The 22,444-nt window shown below is 44.4% G+C and overlaps 1 protein-coding gene and 1 long non-coding RNA gene across 6 annotated transcripts in view; one reads left to right on the forward strand and one right to left on the reverse strand.

Moving 5' to 3' along the window:
• The window catches only part of LOC115192877 (tight junction protein ZO-1-like), a 168,074-nt gene that overhangs the window by 119,215 nt on the left and 26,415 nt on the right, over window positions 1-22,444 (reverse strand). The window lies entirely within an intron of this gene.
• The window catches only part of LOC115192879 (uncharacterized), a 55,071-nt gene that overhangs the window by 10,502 nt on the left and 22,125 nt on the right, over window positions 1-22,444 (forward strand). The gene's annotated exons all lie outside the window — the stretch shown is intronic.

Consider the following 22,444-nt stretch of genomic DNA (forward strand, 5'->3'; position numbering starts at 1 on the left):
TATAAAATGTCAATTGTGTACTGCACCAAACCCCTGCTCACAGTCTAAAACCCACCGCTCACAACTCACAGCCCACAGTCAGATTCTATTCCAGAATGCTGTATCCTCCTACTGTATTCTGTATTCTATTCCTCAGTGTTAGAGCTACAAGTAGAGTTCCTCATTGTATGCAGCACCTTCTGTTGTGCACTTTGTCACTTTGTGGCCACAGCGGGACCGCTGCTGTCACCTCTAGGCTCTTTGCTCTAATGAGCACAGTAAGGTAGGAGGAGATGGGCTCTGAATATAATGCAGAAGTGAGGAGCACTGGAGGTCCTATAGAGGTTAGATGTTGCTGACGTAAGGAGAGCTGCCCTGCCGCTGCTTATTTAATTGAAGGAAGGACGGGAAGGTGGGGGAGGATGGTGGAGTGGGGGGGGGATAGAGGCAGGGGGTAAGTTGGCAAAGGTTAGGAGAATTAGATAAACAAGGACAGTCAGTCATAGTTGAACGTCGGTGTAACGTTAACGTGATGGACAGTATGGCTTAAAGCACAACTGGAAACATGACTAGGTTATTAATCCTACAGATCCCTGTGACCTCAAAGCCTGTATCTGTGCTCCTGCTCTGTATACAGCATGTAGTATTTACATACTAAGGAAAGGGGGATACCTAGTCATTCAACTGAAATGTGTCTCCTGCATTTAACCCAACCCCTCTGAATCAGAGAGGTGTGTGGGGGGGCTGCCTTAATCAACATCTTAGGCACCCGGGGAACAGTGGGTTAACTGTCTTGCTCAGGGGCAGAACGACGACAGCTCGGGGATTCGATTCAAGCAACCTTTTGGTTACTGGCCCAACGCTCTAACCACTAGGCTACCTGCCGCCCCAAGTATCCAGCGAGAGTGCTTAGGGCAATACTGCAATGACAAGGAAAGCAAGTCACGGCTGAGCAATAAGGCTGGGTTGAACTGTTGGAATGACCCATTAATTACGTACTGTGGAGAGGTGCAGTAGAAGCTACTGTGACAATGACAAGACATTCGATGGGGGAAAACACATGAACGAACGTGTGTCCAAGATCTCTATGTATTTGCATTGTCTTTGATGTTGGCTTATGCCTCTTAATGTTGTTACGTTCAGCCCTTGAAATACCCTCTGCTAAGTAACACTGCACTGTGTGTGTGTGTGTGTGTGTGTGTGTTTATGCATCATAGGCTCTAACGTGACAGTGGGAGATTCACACGCAGTACAACAGAGTAATGTGTTTCATATCCTGCTCACGTGTGTGTGTGTGTGTGTGTGTGTCTGTGTGTGTATGTGGGCGGCCCATGCCTGAGTGTGTTAGTGTGTATGGCGTGCACGCCTGTGTGCGTGTGTCCTACGTACACGCGTCCCACAAAACATTGCGGTTGGATTTTCACACGTGGTACAACAAAATCATGTGTGTTTTTGCATATCCTGCTCAGCACATTTTAATAGAATCCCAGGATCCCTAACACAATGTGATCGGCAAATCACACGGGTGCAGAAGCAAATTAGTCATTCACAACAGGGGCTTAGTCCCAAACTGTACCCCCTATTACCTATTCAGTGAACTACTTTGGACCAGGGTCTATAGAGATCTTGTCAGAAGAGGATAGGCGGTTGTTTGGGATGCAAATTACACATTCACAACAGCTCTCATACACACACACACACACACACACACACAGGGAGGGAAAAAAATGACACATTCGCAACGCCTCTCATACTGTAGTTATAGAGCTCTGCCCCTGACTGAGGGTGACTCACCTCACTGACATACACACACACACACACACACACACACGCACACACACACGCACACACACACGCACAGGGAGGAAAACAGCTCGCAAAGGATTGTGTGTCTCTGCGCTATCTATAAGCTATTATAAACTGAGTGGTTTGAACCCTGAATGCTGATTGGCTGACAGCCATGGTATATCAGACCGTATACCAAGGGTATGACAAAACATTTATTTTTACTGCTCTAGTTACGTTGGTAACCAGTTTATAATAGCAATAAGGCACCTCGGGGGGTTTGTGGTACATGGCCAATATACCACGGCTAAGGGCTGTTCTTTAGGCACGACGCATGACGGAGTGCCTGGACACCCCCTCGTGCCTTATTGCTTAATTATGACTGCAGAGATCATATGACATGACACACGTCAGATACAGCACTGCAGCTACACAGAATAACAGCAGTTCAAGTCGAGAGGGTGACTGTTGAAGAGTGTTAGCTACGTGCATCACCACTACTTGTTTAATAGCATTAGCACAGCTAGCAGTATTAACATTAACACAGCTACCAGTATTGTCATTAACACAGCTAGCAGTATTAACAAAGCTAGCAGTATTGTCATTAACACAGCTAGCAGTATTAACAAAGCTAGCAGTATTGACATTAACACAGCTAGCAGTATTAACACAGCTAGCAGTATTGTCATTGACACAGCTAGCAGTATTAACACAGCTAGCAGTATTGACACAGCTACCAGTATTGTCATTAACACAGCTAGCAGTATTAACAAAGCTAGCAGTATTGTCATTAACACAGCTAGCAGTATTAACAAAGCTAGCAGTATTGACAGTAACACAGCTAGTGTAACCGATGTGAAATGGCTAGTTAGTTAGCGGTGGTGTGCGCTAATAGCGTTTCAATCGGTGACGTCACTCGCTCTGAGACTTGAAGTAGGGTTTCCCCTTGCGTCGCAAGGGCCGCGGCTTTTGTGGCGCGATGGGTAACGATGCTTCGGTGGGTGTCAGTTGTTGATGTGTGCAAGGGTCCCTGGTTCGAGCCCGGGTTGGGGCGAAGAGAGGGACGGAACCTACACTGTTACACTAGCAGTATTGTCATTGACACAGCTAGCAGTATTGTCATTGACACAGCTAGCAGTATTGTCATTGAAACAGCTAGCAGTAAAAACACAGCTAGCAGTATTGTCATTGACACAGCTAGCAGTATTGCCATTGACCCAGCTAGCAGTATTGTCATTAACACAGCCAGCAGTATTAACACAGCTAGCAGTATTGCTATTGACACAGCTAGCAGTATTGCTATTGACACAGCTAGCAGTATTGTCATTGACACAGCTAGCAGTATTGTCATTGACACAGCTAGCAGTATTGTCATTGACACAGCTAGCAGTATTGCCATTGACACAGCTAGCAGTATTGCCATTGACACAGCTAGCAGTATTAACACAGCTAGCAGTATTGCTATTGACACAGCTAGCAGTATTGTCATTGACACAGCTAGCAGTATTGTAGTCCAATGCAAAGCATGCAGTTTGTGGATTACTGTAGATGTTTCCTTTTCAGATAACGATGTTCATGGGTATCGATACAGCCGCAGGCCTTCTTGCTCCTTAGGCTTTTTGTATTGTCAGCTTTTATACAGCAGGTCAAACTATTAAGCAGTTAAGCGATTGATTTTGAGGACTCATTTTGTACCTCCTGGACTATCAATATAATATCTCAAAGGGAATGATTAAGTCAAGAATTTTATTTGTAAAAAAAAAAAAACACAATTTCATTCTTATTACCAAGAAAAAGATGTTGTGTTCCTAACTGTGCGTGTGGTATTGTCTTACACCAGTGATAGCCAGGAATATGTTTGACCAGTTTGCTGTGTGTGTGTGTGTGTGTGTGTGTGTGTGTGTGTGTGTGTGTGTTTAATGTAGTTGACATGGACGTTGATCGGATCACTGCTATTGATTTTAAATAGCTACATATCTAAAATGAGAGATTCTTGTGTAGAGAGAGGCAGGATCAAGACACCTGCTGATGAGATCTGTGCTGACAGGCAGCACACTGGACACCATCAGGTAACGACATGACACAACCTCACCACCCTAAAGTGTGTGTGTGTGTGTGTGTGTGTGCACGTGAGACAACCGAGCCTGCAGACACAGTATTGCAGGCCACTCTCCCTCACAGTTTAATCCCCATTCCTTAAGAACATACTGTATAGGCTAGACTACGGTATGTTCTCCACAGCATAGTCAATGTATTTGTCTAAGAAACAATCGCCTAAGTGTGTTTACCCGTGGTGGAGCGACGGCACAAATGCTAGTAACGATAAACTATTCCTATCGGTTAATGCAGCTACCGGAGGCGTAGCTTGCCGTGTGACTATCGGTTAATGCAGCTACCGGAGGCGTAGCTTGCTGTGTGACTATCGGTTAATGCAGCTACCGGAGGCGTAGCTTGCTGTGTGACTATCGGTTAATGCAGCTACCGGAGGCGTAGCTTGCCGTGTGACTATCGGTTAATGCAGCTACCGGAGGCGTAGCCTGCCGTGTGACTATCGGTTAATGCAGCTACCGGAGGCGTAGCCTGCCGTGTGACTATCGGTTAATGCAGCTACCGGAGGCGTAGCTTGCCGTGTGACTATCGGTTAATGCAGCTACCGGAGGCGTAGCTTGCTGTGTGACTATCGGTTAATGCAGCTACCGGAGGCGTAGCTTGCCGTGTGACTATCGGTTAATGCAGCTACCGGCGACGTAGCTTGCTGTGTGACTCTTTGAGGGACTGAGAGTTAAAGCTGGCAGAATGATGTTTGGAACCCGAGCCAAGATCATGGATTAGAGAGGGAGCTACAGTTCTAACAAGGATGTATTCCCACTGGGGATGAAAGCTTTTAGACACAGATGGATTCTGATCAATGCAACTCTAATTTCACAGAGAGAACGAGACGAAGCGTCCCAAATTACACCCTATTCCCTAGCCTGGGTAGTCGATTGTGGCCCCATAGGGTCCTGGTCAAAAGTAGTACACTATAAAGGGGAAAGGGTGCTATTTGGATTGCAGAGACACAAACAGAGAGTTGCATCCCAACTGGCACCCTGTTCCTTACATAATGAACTTACAGTATTTTGACCAGAGCACTGTGGGCTATGTAGTGCACTACTTTTTATAAGGTTCTGGTCCAAAGTTGTGCACTATAAAGGGAATAGGGTGCCAGTTGGAATGGAGAGAGACTGTCAGCTGGGATGGAAGGGTGACGGAGGATTAATTAACCGTATTAATGAGCTCTACAGGCTCTGAAGTGTGTGTGTGTGTGTGTGTGTGTGTGTGTGTGTGTGTGTGTGTGTGTGTGTGTGTGTGTGTGGATTCACACTCTGGGGGTTCTGGTTGTAGAAGACCAGGGAACCGTTGCAGCCTCAACCCCACAGCGGTTAACAACGGTCACCGTGAGCATGAGAGCCAAGTCTCCACTGTGAAGTAGTAGTCTCACAGTTAGGCTCTTCACTGTGAAGTAGTAGTCTCACAGTTAGGCTCTTCATGTGAAGTAGTAGTCTCACAGTTAGGCTCTTCATGTGAAGTAGTAGTCTCACAGTTAGGCTCTCCATGTGAAGTAGTAGTCTCACAGTTAGGCTCTTCATGTGAAGTAGTAGTCTCACAGTTAGGCTCTTCATGTGAAGTAGTAGTCTCACAGTTAGGCTCTCCATGTGAAGTAGTAGTCTCACAGTTAGGCTCTTCATGTGAAGTAGTAGTCTCACAGTTAGGCTCTTCATGTGAAGTAGTAGTCTCACAGTTAGGCTCTTCATGTGAAGTAGTAGTCTCACAGTTAGGCTCTTCATGTGAAGTAGTAGTCTCACAGTTAGGCTCTTCATGTGAAGTAGTAGTCTCACAGTTAGGCTCTCCACTGTGAAGTAGTAGTCTCACAGGCTCTTCATGTGAAGTAGTAGTCTCACAGTTAGGCTCTTCATGTGAAGTAGTAGTCTCACAGTTAGGCTCTTCATTATTCAGAGCATTTAACTCTTATCCCTTTAACCCCCCCCCTCTTATTTACTCCATTATATCTCAGACTCTACCCTCTCCCATTATAGTCCAGGCAGGTGAATTTTAAGGCTGTTTAGATGGCAGGGGTATGTTCCTGGCTGGGGGGTTTGAGTCTCTATTGATGGGAGCTCTCAGAAATGAGGGGAGGAGGAGGAGGGGAGAGAAAGGAGAGGAGGAGGAGGAGGGGAGAGAAAGGAGAGGAGGAGGAGAGGGGAGAAAGGAGAGGAGGAGCTGGGAGAAAGGAGAGGAGGAGGAGAGGGGATAGAGGAGAAAGGAGAGGAGGAGAGGGGATAGAGGAGAAAGGAGAGGAGGAGAGGAGAGGGGAGAAAGGAGAGGAGGAGCTGGGAGAAAGGAGAGGAGGAGGAGAGGGGATAGAGGAGAAAAGAGAGGAGGAGAGGAGAGGGGAGAAAGGTGAGGAGGAGCTGGGAGAAAGGAGAGGAGGAGGAGAGGGGAGGGAGGAGAGGAGGAAAGGACCACCCCATTACTGACTCTAATCATAAGACCAATTAGGTTAGAAGGGCTGCTGGCGGTGAGAGGATCACGTGATCCCATTGAACCGTGGGGGTGAGACAGTGGGGGAGATGAGGAGGTGAATCAGCCAGGGGGTAATTTACTGCACTGTGCAAAAAGGGCCAAGACAATACTATAAATCTATCATCTCTTCTCCATTCTACTGGTTAATAAACTCTGTTGATACCTACTGGTTTTTGGTATCAAATGTTTCAAAGTTAAACTAGCTATCAACCACAACGATAATAATTAAACAGTAATGGTTGGTCCATTCAACATTCCTAAGAAAAGTACAATTTAGGAAGTGTGTTTGCGTAGGAGTGTAAAGCCTGTAGCATGATTCCCAGTCCGAAACAGTTTGTGCATATATTAAGAGTGACCTTTTGTGATGTTTTTGGTATTTGGCAGGGTTTCTTTCACACACCATTTTTGGTAGCCGAAGTCTACGCCCCTTTGTCGGTGATTGGTCAACAGTACTACTCCTAGTAGGAGTGGGAACTAGGGACCGGATTATTCAATGAAGTTTTGACTAGTTTATATGCAAAAAACAAATTCACTTGAGAAATACTGCACCAAACATCTTTAGTTAGTTGTAAAATTGTGCAACTAAAATCTCCTCTGCAAAAAGTTAAATGTAATACAGATTTCTTGGATTAATTCTGACTATTTTGAAGAAGTGGATACTGGCTATGTTGTTGCTACGGCATCTCAAGAGGGACAAAGAGTAATATTGGCTGTTTTTTTTTTTTGTTTGTTTTTTTTCTCGTTTTTCGAGGGAAGGTCTTTCGGGAGTATTCAAGCACAGACGTTCTCTTCACTTAGCCTAGTGGTTCCCAACCAGAGGTACTAGTCCCCCTGGAGGTATCTGAACTATCCACAAGGGGTACTTGAGAAGGCCTACTGGTAAAATGCACATGAGGGGGTACTTCAGGGGTACTCTGGGCAGAGCAAAATTCAGTTGGTGGTACAGTAACCAAAAAAGGTTGGAAACCACTACCCTAGCCGAGTTCTGCTAGGAGAAAACCGAGCCTATTTATGCTGGCACCTTTTTAAAAACGTTTTTTTTTTGTCATTTAGCAGATGCCAATCTTATCCAGAGCCACCTACAGTAGTGACTGCATACATTTTCATACTTGTTTTCGTACTGGTTCCCCTGTGGGAACCGAACCCACAACTACCAATTGAGCTACACAGGACCTAGACAGTGAGTGAGTGAGTGAGTGAGTGAGTGAGTGAGTGAGTGAGTGAGTGAGTGAGTGAGTGAAGGCGGAGCACAGGATTGGCTGGTTGATTAACCATTCAGGTAGATAGAAAGAACTTGACAGGCAAATTAGGTTTCCTCTCCTTTTTTCTCTGCCCCCCCCTTGTGGCAAGAACAGCACTATCTTTATGGCACCCTATTGCCTATATTTTGCACTACTTTTGACCAGAGCCCTTCACACTGGGCACAGACGTAAATTCAACATCTATTCCACGTTGGTTCAACTTCAATTTCATTGAAATGACATGGATACAAACGTTGATTCAACCAGTTTGTGCACAGTGGGATATGCCTTTTTATGCTCTTCCTTTCAGTAGAGAGATTATTCTGGACGTACAACCATATTGAAGATATTCTTGCCTTACATAACACCAGTAAAAGTGTATGGAAACTGCAGCGCAGGCCTTCTGTTTCCTCTTGCATCAAATGTGCAGGCATGGATAATCATTTCCTGGTTTGCTGATATGTGTGTTTAAGTAGTAAAACTCTGCCCTCTGCAGGATGTTTGAGGACATTATATTCTCCATACTGACCCTGATGGTCTTCTGCTGCCACTACACACACACACACACACACACACACACACACACACACACACACACACACAGTATTGTACAACTAACCTTGTGGGAACACACAATTCAGTCCCATTGAAAATCATATTTACCCTAACCTGTACCCTAACCCGTACCCTAAACCTTAAACCTAACACTAGCTCCTAACCCGTACCCCAACCCGTACCCTAAACCTTAAACCTAACACTAGCTCCTAACCCGTACCCTAACCCGTACCCTAAACCTAACCCGTAACCTAACCCGTACCTTAAACCTAACACTAGCTCCTAACCCGTACCCTAACCCGTACCCTAAACCTTAAACCTAACACTAGCTCCTAACCCGTAACCTAACCCGTACCCTAAATCTTAAACCTAACACTAGCTCCTAACCCGTACCCTAAACCGTACCCTAAACCTTAAACCTAACACTAGCTCCTAACCCTAAAACAAATTCTAACACTAATCCTAACCTTAACACTAAACCACCTAGAAACAGCATCTGTCCTTGTGGGGACCAACAAAATGTCCCCAGTTGGTCAAATGTTTGTTCTTTTACTATTCTTAGTTTAAGTATAGTGAAACACGTCCACACACACACACACACACACACACACACACACACACCCTTATGTAGACTATCACACACAATTATGTACACAAACACACAAAGACATTCATTAACACAGTTATCTACACCAACACGGACATATAAATATCCTCTTAAAGGAGAATTCTGTTACAATGAAGCCAGTACTGCTAGTCTATTGGCACTTCTGTACATCTGATCAACATTTCTGTTTCATTGCATTTTGTCAGTCGCATGGCACGATTCCTCCTTCCTTAGTGACTACAGCGTATTCTATCATGCATTCTATATTCTACAGCGTATTGGTTCTCATTCTATCATGCATTCTATATTCTACAGCGTATTGGTTCTCGTTCCATCATGCATTCTATATTCTACAGCGTATTGGTTCTCGTTCTATCATGCATTCTATATTCTACAGCGTATTGGTTCTCGTTCTATCATGCATTCTATATTCTACAGCGTATTGGTTCTCATTCTATATTCTACAGCGTATTGGTTCTCATTCTATATTCTACAGCGTATTGGTTCTCGTTCTATCATGCATTCTATATTCTACAGCGTATTGGTTCTCATTCCATCATGCATTCTATATTCTACAGCGTATTGGTTCTCGTTCTATCATGCATTCTATATTCTACAGCGTATTGGTTCTCATTCTATATTCTACAGCGTATTGGTTCTCATTCCATCATGCATTCTATATTCTACAGCAGATCATCTAAAAACATAACATTATGATAAATGAGGAAACAGCTCAATGTGTTTTTGTTTCTATTTCATGTAATCATTACTCATTTAGAGGACTTTAATTGATTTAATTAAGCAATGATAAATGTTTCAATGATAAATCTCCAGCTAAGGGTGACAAATGAAACCAATAGAAGACGAGGAGGAACACATGTAATATACCAGATATTATTCCCTTCTGTTACAAATGGATAGACTTAATGAAGAATTCAAGTTAAATTAAGTCATTACATAATGTAACGGTAATTCTTAGACTAAGATAATGTATAATAGAATACAACATTATTGTCCATCGAAATGGAAACTCAATCTTTTTACTGTCCCCCCCCCTGAAATGTAATTTGAATTTAATTGAATCACTGTGTGATTCTCCCCATTGTTATGGCCTTCAGCAGATTCTGGCTGCTGCTAGAGCTGCTAGTCTTCCTCCATGTATCCAGGAGAGCCCAATCCAAACCCCTTAGTGGGCTTACACTGTCCAAGCCTAATGAGATGTGTCCCAAATGGCACCTTATTCTCTGTATAGTGCACTACTTGACCAGGGGCCGTATGGCAGTGCATTATGGGAATAGGATACAATTTGGAATACAGCCATGGTGGATGATGTATTGCAGCCAGTTCCAATGCACTCCCCAGTCCTTCCCCCTTGGCCATATCTGTCCTTCTGTGTTTGCAGAATAGGTATAAGCAGTGTAGCTTCCCACATATGTTCAACACCTAACAGATCTGCGAAAAATATCAAAGGGGTATGACCACAGGGAAGTGCAAGGAAGTGGGTCAAGGGACTTGAGACTGCTACTTCTTCTCCCCCCCCCTCCAAAAAAAACATTCAGCGTCTGACTGAAACTCACCGTCACTCCTCAGTCATATTCTGTGAGGCGTTGAATTGTCTGGCTCTCCTTACAACCAAGAAAAGACCGAGCTGACTTGTCGGCCCATAGGGTAGTGCACTATATAGGGAATAAGGTTGAATTTGGCACAGAGGCTTGGCCTTCATCACGTCTCCTTCTACAGCCACCATCTTTGTTACCATTCTTAGGCTCCTGGTATGAAGCACCACCAGGGTTGAAGCCATCGTCCTTCACCGGGCCCCAACTCAACCATCACAAACAACAATAACCCAGTACATTGAACATATCATCCTCTCTTATAAAACACAGCATCGTTCAAAGTCAAACTCTAACTGAAATGTATACTCTAATTGTGAAAATACTATTAGATTGGTCCGGTATCTAAACATTCCTTTATTGCAATCAACCTTCACAAACAACAACAGAGTCGTACGAATATCGTTAGGGACAGTATGTTATTTATAATGAGGGATACCTGGAGAAAATCAGACCTCTCTGCAATGAAAATGGATGGCCCTCCCTTAAGTTAAACACTTATATATAACAAGTGACCCTCCCCTATACCCAGAATAATAATTAAAACATAAAGTGAATAGCAGAGACCATGTGTAACAGCTTTGCTTCTGTCCCTCTCCTCGCCCCCCTACCTGGCCTCGAACCAGGGACCCTCTGCACACATTGACAACAGCCACCCTCGAAGCACCGTTACCCATCGCTCCACAAAAGCCGCGGCCCTTGCAGAGCAAGGGAAACAACTACTTCAAGGTCTCAGAGCGAGTGACGTCACCGATTGAAACGCTATTAGCGCGCACCCCGCTAACTAGCTAGCCATTTCACATCGGTTACATATGCCTACCGTTTACCCTTACTCTTACTACAGTAGAACAGACCAGTGCCTTTAGATATGCAGTTTTAGAAACTGTACTTCGTTTTGTTAACCTTCTGACTACTTTGTCATGTAATGCTTTGGATTCGCAGACCGCTGTGGACAATGGTAGAGGTGAAAAGATATTCATTATAATAAAAGCACTGTATGTGAATCTATCATCTTCTTTGCGGTTTGAGACAAAATAGCCTTTTTATAAACACATTTCATGCAATTCTACATTATTTTAACATAACTGGAGACAAGTAGAATCTTTTAAATACCACAACAGACAACGAATGAGTGCACGCTGCAACACCAGAGAGGGTTTGATTTCTATACAGGCCATTATTTAAAAGAGGATAGTCTTTAAGTTTAGAACAGTGTTAAAGTTGTCCATCAACTGTAAAAATGTAGCGCAACAGAACCAGCTACAACTGAAGTATCTGATCATCAATGAATTAGAGAAGAAAAAAACGTTGTTGTTTAACACAGCAGCTGCATATCATCAGGTAGGCCTGTATGTGTCACGTCCTGACCAGTAAAGGGGTTATTTGTTATTATAGTTTGGTCAGGACGTGGCAGAGGGGTGTTTGTTTTATGTGGTTCGGGGTTTGTTGGTATATGTGTTTTGTAGAGGGGTGTTTGATTAGATTAGTCCGGGGTTTTTGGTTAGGTTCTATGTTGTGTATTTCTATGTTAGATCTAGGGTGTTTAGTTCTATGTTTAGTTAATTGAGATTGGGCCTTCAATTGGAGTCAGCTGTTCCTTGTTGCCTCTGATTGAAGGTCCTATGTATAGGGGTGTGTTTGTTGTGGGAGGTTGTTTTTGCATAGCTGTGTGTTGCCTGCAAGACTGTTTGTCGTCCGTTCTTGTTTTGTTTGTCAGTGTTCTAATAAAGTTAAAATGAGCACTCAACCCGCTGCGCCTTGGTCCACTTCCTACGACGACCGTTACAGTATGCACTGGTAACTTTTTTTTGTTCATTCGGGGAAACTATCATTTTCTAATTTATTCAATTTTATTACATGATATTGTTGTTACAAAATAGATTTGTGTTGACTAGGCTAAATTAACAAACCTAGGCATGCATATCTCGCATGATCCTCAAACCAAAGACTGGCCAAACTAGTGTTTCTAAAAGTGAATTCAAAAAGCACCGTAGAATGACTGTATAGCCTAATAAGGCCTTTTAACTTAACACACCAAGCCCTTCACTCACTGACACAGATATTTAAGGAGTACATGGTGACTGAAGGAATTGGCTGAAAAATCTATGGATAGAGACTATAATTTTGTCTGTCAAACAGTTAGGCCTAAATCTTATTGCTTGAATAGGAAGAAATAGACTCCCAACACAAAACCCTCTTGTTGTTAGTAGCCTAAAGTCAAATTAAAATGAAGACTGTTTAAATGAATTAGCCTACTTTCAGCACCAATGCGCTGTCCATCTCCGCGGCTGCCGCTTCATATCAAATCAAACTTTATTAGTCACATGCGCCGAATACAACAAGAGTAGACTTTACCGTGAAATGCTTACTTACAAGCCCTTAACCAACAATGCAGTTCAAGAAGAAAATATTTACCAAGTAGGCTAAAATAAAAACTAATACAATAACAATAAGGAGGCTATATATAGGGGGCACCGGTACAGAGTCAGTGTGCGGGGGTACAGGCTAGTTGAGGTAATCTGTACATGTAGGTGGGGGCCAAGTGACTATGCATAGGTAACAAACAAACAACGAGTAGCAACAGTGTTCAGGGTGGGGGGGGCGATTTGTATAAATTGTTCAGCAGTCTAATGGCTTGGGGAGAAAACGGTAGCAGAGAAAACAGTCTATACCTTGGAGGACTGGAGTCTCTGACAAGTAATGTAAGCTATGTAAATTACTCAAATATGGCTTATTGTGATTTCAATAACTCTGACAAATCGCTTCATTATGGGCAACGAAAAATATTGTTCTTATTAAAATTAATTATAGCAGTAGCAAGCTTACCTCCGTCCACTTTCTCATCTTCGCTCTCTCCCTCAAACTGAACAGGACATCAGTAGGCATAGTATGGTGCACAGATGGGACAAATAAAAAATCTTCCCCTGGAAGAAGCCTTTGACTAGCCTCCTGAAGTGCCACCATACACAACACAGCCAATGGTTTCTCAGCACAGCCAATGGTTTCTCAGCACAGCCAATGGTTTCTCAGCACAGCCAATGGTTTCTCAGCACAGCCAATGGTTTCTCAGCACATCCATTGGTTTCGCAACACAGCCATTGGTTTCGCAACACAGCCATTGGTTTCGCAGCACAGCCAATGGTTTCGCAGCACAGCCAATGGTTTCGCAGCACAGCCAATGGTTTCGCAGCACAGCCATTGGTTAGGCAGTACAGAAGGGTTTTCATCAGCGAGAGCAGGGCAGGGCTCATGATTTGGGATGTTTAAGTGTGTAATGCAGTGTAGCCTAGTTTTATATACACCAATCCCATGTGCTTCTCCAAGCATGCTCTTGGTATAGCCGATCATTGAGACCACACTAGGACCACTTGATCTATCCCGCCCAGCAGGGATGAGGGGCATCATGAGGTACACATACTATAACAAGCAACTCATTCTCAAACTCTGAGCAATATGACATTTAATCGATTACAAATTACATAACCCTCCCCTGGACAAAAAATAAATAAAATACTAAATACTATACCCTCTCCCTGACTGAAATTGAAAAAGTAACTATCTCCCGTTTTCCTCCTGGGTAACAATTGTGTAAATTTCAATCGTTCCCTTTATCAACCACAAACAAACACAGCATCATTCAAACTCTAACTGAAACGAATACTTGTTGTATTCGGCGCATGTGACAAAATAAAGTTTGAACTGAAATGTACTCCAATTATAAAAACATGGTATTTGATTGATAGAGAATGAAAACAATCCTTGCTTTATTAGTTTAGTGGTTAATTGTAATGACTAATCCTATGTTTACTGATTGTGCTTAATGTCCACGATCTCTCCCTCTTGTCATAAATAATGAAGGAAAAGTCAATAGGAGTCATTCGGATTTATAGTGGAGAGAGCAAAGTAAAGTATATTCAATTCAATGCATAACGTTATTAATTATGAGTGAACAGTAAGATCATCAATATTCAATTCAATGCATCATCCAGGCCCCCCTATATGTTTCTTTGTTATGATATTAATTAGGCAATTCAAAGTGAATACCTATGGTACATAACACATACCAACCATAAATGTTTTAAATACGAGAGGCATAGAAAATATGAATTATATTTATTTCATCGTAGTCAAAGTGATGTGATGTGCCATGGGTCTCATCTGTATGGATGTTCATACACACACACACACACACACACACACACACACCCTTCTCCAAAGACCCTGCTCCTGAGTCACTGCTCCTAACATCTGCTGTTTTCCACAGAGGCAGTGGGGTCTCGCAGGCATGCCTTTCATGCCTTCCACACACGTGACACACACACACACACACACACACACACACACACACACACACACACACACAGGCAAACTAAACGCCATGCAAGCTCTACTCCATCCCAGTGTCATATAAGACAGAGCTTCTCCTTACCTCCCTATCACCCTCCTGTCCTCCCTATACACCCTCCTGTCCTCCCTATACACCCTCCTGTACTGTCCTCCTCCCTATACACCCTCCTGTACTGTCCTCCTCCCTATACACCCTCCTGTACTGTCCTCCTCCCTATCACCCCTTCCTGTACTGTCCTCCTCTCTGTATATCCCCTCCTGTCCTCTTCCCTCTCACACCCTCCTGTCCTCCCTTCACTTCACACAAAACCTCCCACTCTACTGTAATCACACAGCACAAGACCCCTCCCACACTCTCCTTCTCCATGCCTCCTCCTTCTCTTTCTCCTCCTCCTTCTCCACGCCTCCACCTCCTCCTTCACATAGGAACCATCTCCTTACAACAAACCCTGAATATGCAGATTGGCTCATTCGGCTGCAGTTGCTGCTCCTCTTTCCCCCATAAATGCAGCTGCAGCACATTCAGAGGACTGAGCAGAGGACTGAGCAGAGGAAAAATGCTTACGCAATTTTCTTTTTAGGTACGGGGTGCTTTGGGAACCTCTGTTCACAGTAGGCTTTACTGCAGCCAGAAAGGGGATTTTAGGTGTGTGTGTGCATATAGGCACAAGGAGAGGGGGGAAAGCAGATTTTTTTAAATATATATATATATATTAGGCTGAGTGATCATGCACCTTTAAAGAGTGATTATTTTGATTAGTGCTTTTATCTGGTTTTAATTAGTGCATCCTGTACATCAAATAATCTGAGATTAAAACTGCCTCTGGTACCTCAGATAATCTGGTTTTAAAGATACATCTAGTACATCAGATGAACTGAGATTTAAAACTGCATCCGGTACATCAAATAATCTGGTTTTAAAACTGCCTCTGGTACATCAGATAATCTGGTTTTTAAACGGCCTCTGGTACATCAGATAATCTTGTTATAAAGATGCATCTGGTACATCAGATAATCTGGGATTAAAGATGGTATATCAAATACCAGTAGGGCCCTCTTAGTTTGTCTGTGTCTGCAATGGCAGTTCTGGTCTAAAGAAGTGCATTATATTCATAGCCACGGAAAGTAGGGTTGTTGACGGTGATGCAGCGCCCCCTGAAAAATCTGAATGAAAAAAAATATGTTAATAAAAATACATGTTATTTTTTGCTATAAATATTTGTTCACCAAAGTAGTGCACTGGGCTTTTACTAGTATTAGCATACCGATATAGACGTCTGTAGCATCTCTGCTTTGGCAAAAAGGGTAGTTGTATAATTGAGAACAGAATTTAGCAGGATTCAATAGTTGGAATTGTGAGAGTTGTTGCCCTGTTCCTTTCTCTGTGATGTCATTCTAATGGAATCTAGAAATAACAAAACTCTGTCATCAAACATCCACATCAAATTAAATATTTTTCTTGATCAAATAACATGGGAAAACAACTTTTTTTGCGCAGTATTAATTTACTATCCTTTCAAACCACTTAATTTACATGTACATTAGTGTATTGTACATAGGCTGGTCATCTAGGTTAGTACCTGTAGACTTTTCATCACCATGACGAGAAAACAATGTACAACACAGTAATTGAGTACATGGAGACATCAAGTGGTTTGTGATGATGTGGCTCAGTTGTGTAGAGAATGACGTGTGCAACACCAGGGTTGTGGGTTCGATTTCCACGGGGGGACCAGTATGAAAATGTACACACTCACTACTGCTCTGGTTAAGAGTGTCTACTAAAATGGAAAAGGAATGAACAGACCATTTCAGTTTTCACATAGAATTAAGTTGCATCTGCAAAAGTATTGTCTTGAAACTTGTAAACATATATCAAGCAAGTTACAAATGCTGGTAAACACTCTTAATACATTTAGTTACAAAAATGTGATGAAAGTAGAGTGCATTGGTCCTTTACTAGTCCTGTATTACTGGACCAATATAGACAACACTACTTCCCTGTGATTAGCTATAGAGAAATGGGGGTTCCCTGCTGGTCAAAAGTAGTGCACTAGGGAATAGGGTGCCATTTATCTGGTCAAAAGTAGTGCACTAGGGAATAGGGTGCAATTTTTCTGGTCAAAAGTAGTGCACTAGGGAATAGGGTGCCATTTTTCTGGTCAAAAGTAGTGCACTAGGGAATAGGGTGCCATTTATCTGGTCAAAAGTAGTGCACTAGGGAATAGGGTGCCATTTATCTGGTCAAAAGTAGTGCACTAGGGAATAGGGTGCCATTTTTCTGGTCAAAAGTAGTGCACTAGGGAATAGGGTGCCATTTATCTGGTCAAAAGTAGTGCACTAGGGAATAGGGTGCTATGCATCTGGTCAAAAGTAGTGCACTAGGGAATAGGGTGCTATGCATCTGGTCAAAAGTAGTGCACTATATAGGGCCTGGGATATACTCTAACCTCTCTGCAGAAAACATTCCTTCCTTAAAATATTCTCTGAACTAGCTGATGGGGGCAAGAAAAATACTGCATAAAAAAACCCCACATCTTCTTACTTCTCACATATATAACCAAGGTCCTTAGATGGAAATTATCATTATTGTAGAACTCCTCCAGGATATTACTGCAAGAAATTAACGATGCGTCCCAAATGGAACCCTGTTCCCTACCTATACAGTACGCTATTTTAGACCAGGGCCCATAGGAAATAGGGGGGGAGGGGGCATTGTGGACACATCGTATGTTCTGTGGGGGTTTAAAACTCCTCTGAACAGCAGGAAAGATGACTCATGTCTCTATTGTCTCGGTGAAGAAGTCTAATGTACACAAAGAAAGCCTACGGGGGTGGGTGTGTGCGAGCGCAAGCAGTACATTTATTCATTAAAAGGAAGCTCAGTTCTTATCCCAACTAAATTAATTCATTATACTGTACATTCACTGCTGCATAATACTGTAAGATAGAAAGATAGATATGAGATGGGTGAGTCCGTCACTGGCTAGTTATGTCAACTTACAATGACATTGTCTGCAGTCTGAAATTTGTACCCTATTCCCTACATAGTGCCTTATTCTGGTCAAAAGTAGTGCACTATATAGGGAATAGGGTCCCATTTTGGGACGCACACATTCTGTCCCTGACATTGTGGTTGTCCTTAGTACAGCAGGGAGGGAGGGAAGGAGGTTAGGAAAAGAGGCAGAATGATAGAATACTAGAAAGAGGTATTGCTCTAGATGTAAAGACATATGAATGAAAGAATGGATCAGAAAATATAAATAAACAAATAAATAAATAAATAAATAAATGTAACCTTTATTTAAACTAGGCAAGTCCGTTAAGAACAAATTCTTATTTACAATGACGGCCTACAAAGAGGCTAAGCAGCCTCTCCTCTCTTCTTCCCCAGTGTCTGTTCTTCCAGGAATGGTTCATAGTCCTTCTCTCTCTATCTCTGTTGTGCTTTCTGCAGCCTTAGCACAAACATCTGATTCAAGCTTTCTGTGAACAAGTGGTCATCTTGCCAACACAATGACAGTGAGAGTGGGCCCACAGCCACGGCACCACCCCCTGGCCATGAAGTCAAAGGGATGGGCCATCAAACATGAAAACAGAAACAGACAGCCCCCCTATTATGGAGTAATAACTACAATATCCAGCAAGGAGCATTATAATTGTATTAATGGTCCTGAATTATATACATATTTACACCCCGACAAATCATATATTCACTTCCAAACATAACTGAAAGAGTCAAATTGATACTGCAAGGGACAGGTGTTGAAAATCTGAATATATATATATATATATATATATATATATATATAAACACTGTGGTGCAAGGAGACAGATTCCTGTTTGTTTATTCAATGCATCTATCTGTCCCTATCCAAATAATCCAGAAATGAACCAAATGCTATGAAGCATGGATGTTGTTTATGAGTATAAACAACACTATGAAACCAAGAGACCCCAGTACAGCAGTAACAGGCCTGAGGGGTACACCTCATACCAGTCCGCGGAGCTGAAAGACGGTGACGGTAAAAGCAAGCCAACACCACTGTATGCGTTGCTATGGTGATTCCAGTAAACAAACAGTGCATATCAACATCCGGAAGAAAACAACGCCACGGCTGACTGCAAAAGTTGAACTATTTTAAAGCTGGTCGGAAAGCGCCGTTAACGGTGGCGGTTGACGGTATTCGCAGCCAGACTCAACGGCATTTACCGTTGTGCTCCCGTTGAAAACAATGACATCCGGTTTGCCGTCTACCTTCTACTTCGTACCATCTAAACGCAGCATAAGAAAGTTAAACTTAGATAATGTATTTTTGTGTTGTTGAGTCAGTTAGACCGTGCCTATTTAAAGGCAAGTTATCTGGCTAAGTCATTGATCTTACTTGGCTGCATACCCCTCTGACTGAGGTTTTAGTGCTATAAAAACTAATGGTTAGACATGCCACAATGTATTTTTATTTTATTTAACTAGGCAAGTCAATAAAGAACAAATTCTTATTTACAATGACAGCCTAGGAACAGTGGGTTAACTATCTTTTTCAGGGGCAGAATGACAGATTTTTACCTTGTCAGCTCGGGGGTTTTCAATCTAGCAACTTTTAGGTTACCCACTAGGCTACCCTGCCGCCCCAATTATAGTGATTGTTCTTCATTCAAAACCTAATGCAAGGTCACATTAGTTTTTGCTTTAGTATAAAACACGCTATGAATCCGTCCCAGATCTCCGCATCAGCAGTTTGGTTCTCCAGCCCTGTGTGAAGGAGCTTTTAGTAGATGTCATTAAACTAATGGTGATAACGTTACATGTCACAACCAATCAAATAGTAGCAGAGGCCATATGTGAGGTTGTAGTGTGATGCTGTAGTACAAGGCATCAGATGATTTTTTTTACTCAGTGTTTTGATCTGTTCCTATCCAAATAAACCAGAAATGAATAAAACATTTATGGAGCAGTGGACTTGTTTTCCCACACTATGTGAGTGAGGTTGTAGTGGGATGCTGCTGGAAAGAGATCCGCTCCTCTCTCCTCTCCCCAGGTCCTCTCCTCTCCCTGGGTCCTCTCCTCTCCCCGGGTCCTCTCCCTGGGTCCTCTCCTCTCCCCAGGTCTTCTCCTCTCTCCGGGTCCTCTCCTCTCCCCAGGTCCTCTCCTCTCCACAGCTGTAGCCCCTCATCACTCACTGATAGGTAGATCTTTCCTCCCATCTCCTCTCCCCAGGTCCTCTCCTCTCTCCGGGTCCTCTCCTCTCTCCGGGTCCTCTCCTCTCTCCGGGTCCTCTCCTCTCTCCGGGTCCTCTCCTATCCCCGGGTCCTCTCCTATCCCCGGGTCCTCTCCTATCCCCGGGTCCTCTCCTATCCCCGGGTCCTCTCCTATCCCCGGGTCCTCTCCTCTCCCCGGGTCCTCTCCTATCCCCGGGTCCTCTCCTCTCTCCGGGTCCTCTCCTCTCTCCGGGTCCTCTCCTATCCCCGGGTCCTCTCCTCTCTCCGGGTCCTCTCCTCTCTCCGGGTCCTCTCCTCTCTCCGGGTCCTCTCCTATCCCCGGGTCCTCTCCTCTCTCCGGGTCCTCTCCTCTCCCCGGGTCCTCTCTCCGGGTCCTCTCCTCTCTCCGGGTCCTCTCCTCTCTCCGGGTCCTCTCCTCTCTCCGGGCCCTCTCCTCTCTCCGGGTCCTCTCCTCTCTCCGGGTCCTCTCCTCTCTCCGGGCCCTCTCCTCTCCCCGGTCCTCTCCTCTCCCCGGGTCCTCTCCTCTCCCCGGGTCCTCTCCTCTCCCCGGGTCCTCTCCTCTCCCCGGGTCCTCTCCTCTCCCTGGGTCCTCTCCTCTCTCCGGGTCCTCTCTCCGGGTCCTCTCTCCGGGTCCTCTCCTCTCCCCGGGTCCTCTCCTCTCCCCGGGTCCTCTCCTCTCCCCGGGTCCTCTCCTCTCCCCGGGTCCTCTCCTCTCCCCGGGTCCTCTCCTCTCCCCGGGTCCTCTCCTCTCTCTGGGTCCTCTCCTCTCTCTGGGTCCTCTCCTCTCTCTGGGTCCTCTCCTCTCTCTGGGTCCTCTCCTCTCTCTGGGTCCTCTCCTCTCTCTGGGTCCTCTCCTCTCTCTGGGTCCTCTCCTCTCTCTGGGTCCTCTCCTCTCTCCGGGTCCTCTCCTCTCCCCGGGTCCTCTCTCCAGGTCCGGTCCTCTCTCCAGGTCCTCTCCTCTCTCCGGGTCCTCTCCTCTCCCCGGGACCTCTCCTCTCCCCGGGTCCTCTCCTCTCCACAGCTGCAGCCCCTCATCACTGTAATGCGGACCGTTACTTCCATCAGCTGCGTTTGGGTTGGAGCTAGTCAGCAAGTTTCCCTTTCCCTCTCTCTTGTGCAATGTACACACGCACACACACACACACAGTGTGCTAAAGTCATATACAGTGTGAGAGGCCAGAGGCCATCAGCTGTGTTCTTAGTCTCTAGAGAGAGAGAGAGACACAATGACATGACAGTGGCCTCTCTGGCTCTTTGAACCTGAAACTGAGGTGTGTGCGTTTGTGCGAGCATGCATATATCCTGTGTGCGTGAGAGATTGACAGCTCATGAAGACATAACGAGTTTGCAGTAAGTCACTCTGAGTCACTCCTCTCCGTGAGGACAGACATGCGGACGGACAGCAGCAGGACCATAATGGAAATAAGCCTTTAGAGTTTCATTGTGTATTATAAACTGGGTGGTTTGAGACCTGAATGCTGATTGGCTGACAGCCATGGTATATCAGACCGTATACCACGGGTACGACAAAACATTTATTTTTAATGCTTTAATTACGTTGGTAACCAGTTTTATAATAGCAATAAGGCACCTTGGCTGTAAAAACAGCCGTTAGCCGTGGTATATTGGCCATATACCACACCCCCTCGGGCCTTACTGTTTAATTATCCTTCATAGTTGTTATGTCACCACTGTCTCCTGCCAGAGCACACTTCCATGTACTTTTAATGATCAAATAAATCAAACCAAATTCAGAGATGGATACTACAACTGAGCACTAGCTGGCTACTCGGACCAACCAGCCTTCGTCCTCTCAGCCTGCCTCTGAACCAAGTACAGCCATGAACCTGAATCTGGCTGAGGTTCTAATGTCTCAGTGAGGCAGAGTGACTGTGGTTCTAATGTCTCAGAGAGGCAGAGTGACTGTGAGTTCCAATGTCTCAGTGAGGCAGAGTGACTGTGTGGTTCCAATGTCTCAGTGAGGCAGAGTGACTGTGAGTTCCAATGTCTCAGTGAGGCAGAGTGACTGTGGTTCCAATGTCTCAGTGAGGCAGAGTGCCTGTGAGTTCCAATGTCTCAGTGAGGCAGAGTGACTGTGAGCTCCAATGTCTCAGTGAGGCAGAGTGACTGTGAGTTCCAATGTCTCAGTGAGGCAGAGTGACTGTGAGTTCCAATGTCTCAGTGAGGCAGAGTGACTGTGGTTCCAATGTCTCAGTGAGGCAGAGTGCCTGTGAGCTCCAATGTCTCAGTGAGGCAGAGTGACTGTGAGTTCCAATGTCTCAGTGAGGCAGAGTGACTGTGAGTTCCAATGTCTCAGTGAGGCAGGGTGACTGTGAGTTCAATACCATTGTAACAGTTTTTCTTCCGTCCCTCTCCTCGCCCCTACCTGGGCTCGAACCAGGGACCCTCTGCACACATCAACAACTGCCTCACACGAAGCATCATTACCTATCGTTCCACAAAAGCCGCGGCCCTTGCAGAGCAAGGGGAACAACTACTTCAAGGTCTCAGAGCGATTGACACCACCGATTGAA

The sequence above is a fragment of the Salmo trutta genome, chromosome 4, assembly GCF_901001165.1.
Source record: "Salmo trutta chromosome 4, fSalTru1.1, whole genome shotgun sequence".
NCBI classification, from domain to species: domain Eukaryota; kingdom Metazoa; phylum Chordata; class Actinopteri; order Salmoniformes; family Salmonidae; genus Salmo; species Salmo trutta.